The following is a 3,591-nucleotide window of genomic DNA, read 5'->3' as shown; positions in this document are numbered from 1 at the left end:
CTTCATCCACACAAAACTCAACAGAAAACTCGATAAGATCTATTAGTTTAATAAAGCAAATCACTACTCTAAGTATTGTTGCAAACCAATTCATATTTTGTTTTTGCATTATAGATACTGTAATTTAACTTTCCCATGGCTTAATCCACTGATATAAATCGATAGTTTCATCAAAACAAGCAAACTATGCATCAAAAACAGAATCTGTCTAAAACAGAACAGTCTGTAATAATCTGAACATTCACCATACCTCTGGTACTCCAAAAATTCTACCAAAATTAGTAAAAATAAACAATTTGTATAGAAAGACAGTGCAAAAAGTTTCAGAACCGTTTGATGTTCTAGTAAAAAAACTAAAATCGCGCGCTACAGCCAAAGTTTCTGTCCTGCACCACACAAACGAACAAGCACTGTAAACATCCTAAAGGCAAACCTTGGCACATTATTTTTATTTTTAAAATTTATAAAATCACACAACATAACTTCCTGGTTGTCTCCCTGGCAGCGCTTTCTTTAAAGCCATTAAGCTAGGCATATAGTGCTCAAGTAATGGATCCACCCGGATCCCAAGGTATATCAAAGCCAATTTGAATCAAAAATGATTTGTAATTTAGTAGTGAGCACAAAGTAACATATATCAAGCAATGACGAAGTCTAACTCTCTTCCTATGCATCGGCATGTTTTAAAAGGACAATTCATGCACACATAGTAAAGGCCAATGCATAGTATAAACAGTTTCTTGCAATTTTATCATATTGGAAACATAAAGAGGCGGAGATGTAGTTCCTACCTCATAACAATTGCAAGTAGGAGCAGCAAGCACATGCATATTATATCTATCAAAATCATCATGTGTAATAGTAAAACGCAACCCATCAATATAATCCTTAATAAGGGTAAACTTCTCCGATGTAGTGTAGTTGGGAGAATTCAAAAAGATAATAGGACTATCATGCGTGGGTGCAATAGTAACAATATCATATTTAACATAAGGAACTATAGCAAGTTCATCTCCATAAGCATAATTCATATTGGCATCTTGGCCACAAACATAGCAAGCATCAAGTTCATCAAAAAGGGATATTTCAAACGAATTAAAGGCTCATAACAATTATCATAGCATTCATCCTTCGGTAAGCATGAAGGGAAATTAAACATTGTATGGGATAAAGAGTTACTCTCATTAGAAGGTGGGCACCGGTGATCAATCTGCTCTTCCTCCTTTTGTTCTTCGCTCTCCTCCTCATCTTTTTCATCCAATGAGCTCACAGTTTCATCAATTTCTTCTTCCATAGACCCCTGCAAAATATTAGTCTCTTCTTGGACAGCGAATGAGTCCTCAATATATGGTTTAACATAGGCATTAGAAGCATAATTATCATAACAATATTTACGTATGGCAAAATTTTCAGATTTGTAAAGAGTAGCATCATACTTTTCAATCAAAGAAGCAATTTCATAAGCACCCTTAAAAGCAACAAATTCTTCAATTTGTTGAACATCATAGTAATTATAAACACCCTTAGCATACGAAGATACGATTCCATTATCGCTAAACTCACATTGGTAGGTAAGGTGTTTCTTAGGGTTTTCAGAACAACAAGTAACATCATATATTTCACATAAATTCCAAGCATAGCACTGCAAACGATGAATTTGATCCAGTAAAAGTTCCCCTTTTCGAGATAAGCAGTGTCGCGCATAACAAGCATGCTCATCTAAACATTTGCCCTCAACTAAGCTAGATGGGGTTTCAGCACGAGCACAAAGGGATCGAAGATGATCCAAGTAAAAAGGTTTAGGAGTGTGATAGATTTTGAGTGGTTCTTCAACCATTGGTGTAGCAGGTATAACTAATTTTTTTGTATTTTGCGTTTCCTACCCATAACTAAAGATAGAAAACAACTTAGAATATCAAATAAAAATTACTTAGTGATAAAGCAAACAAGCACACACGAGAATATTCACCCCACGCTATTGCTCCCCGGCAACGGCGCCAGAAAAAGGTCTTGATAACCCATAAGTATAGGGGATCAATTGTAGCCTCTTTCGATAAGTAAGAGTGTTGAACCCAACGAGGAGCTAAAGGTAGAACAAATATTCCCTCAACTTCTATGGGCCACTGATACAACTCTACGCACGCTTAACATTCGCTTTACCTAGAACAAGTATGAAACTAGAAGTACTTTGTAGGTGTTTTTGGATAGGTTTGCAAGATAATAAAGAGCACGTAAATAAGAAGTAGGGGCTGTTTAGATAAAGAAACAATAAAGTAAATATAGCGAGTGTGGAAAAGTGGTGGTAGGAGTTGCGGAATTGTCCCTAAGCAATTGACTACTTTACTAGACCGATAGCAAGTTTTTATGTGGGAGAGGCCACTGCTAGCATGTCATCCCTGACTTGAAAATCTATGCACTTATGATTGAAATTATTAGCAAGCATCCGCAACTACTAACGTTCATTAAGGTAAAACCCAACCATAGCATTAAGATATATTGGTCCCCCTTCAATCCCGTATGCATCAATTTCTATGCTAGGTTGAAGCTTCTGTCACTCTTGCCCTCCAATACATAGTCCTATCAACATACAACTAACCCTATGGTGTGATCCACACGCGCGCTCATATGATGGGCACCAAAGGACAACAACATAACCACACGCAAATTAAATCAATCATAGCAATTCATCAACCACCGATAGGACAATGAAAATCTACTCAGACATCATAGGATGGCAACACATCATTGGATAATAATATAAAGTATAAAACACCATGTTCAAATAGAGGGTACAACGGGTTGCGGGAGAGTGGACCGCTGTAGATAGAGGGAGGAAGGTGATGGAGATGTTGGTGAAGATGGCGGAGGTGTTGGTGTAGATTGTGGTGATGATGATGGCCCCCGGCGGTGTTCCGGCGCCACCGGAAGCGAGGGGGAGAGAGCCCCCCCTCCTTCTTCTTCTTCCTTGACCTTCTCCCTAGATGGGAGAAGGGTTTCCCTTCTGGTCCATGGCCTCCATGGCATGGGAGGGGCGAGAGCCCTCCGAGATTGGATTTGTCTCTTTGTCTCTCCCTGTTTCTGCGTTCTCAGATTTTGCCCTTTCACCGTTTCTTATATTTCCGGAGATCCGTAACTCCGATTGGGCTGAAATTTTAACGCGATCTCTATCCGTATATTAGCTTTCTTGCGGCGAAAGAAGGGTATCAACCGCCTTATGGGATGGCCACGAGGGCCCAGGACGCGCCTGACCCCCTGGGGCTCGCCCCTGCCTCGTGCCCCCCTCGGGCATCGTCTCGCGTTGATTTTTCTTCCAAAAAATCACATATATTCCAAAAAAACTTCGTCAGTTTTTATCCCGCTTGGACTCCGTTTAATATGGATTTACTGCGAAACGAAAAACATGCAACAAACAGGAAGTGGCACCGGACACTGGATTAATATGTTAGTCCCCAAAAATGGTATAAAAAGTTGTTAAAAGTATATGAAAGTTGTATAATATTGGCATGGAACAATAAAAAATTATAGATACGACAGAGACGTATCAGCTGCCCAACTCGAAAACCAGGACCTCATGAGGCCGTCGCTTCGTTT

This window comes from Triticum dicoccoides, chromosome 6A (assembly GCF_002162155.2).
Source record: "Triticum dicoccoides isolate Atlit2015 ecotype Zavitan chromosome 6A, WEW_v2.0, whole genome shotgun sequence".
Lineage (NCBI taxonomy): Eukaryota > Viridiplantae > Streptophyta > Magnoliopsida > Poales > Poaceae > Triticum > Triticum dicoccoides.
Note: the sequence above shows the minus strand (reverse complement) of the source record.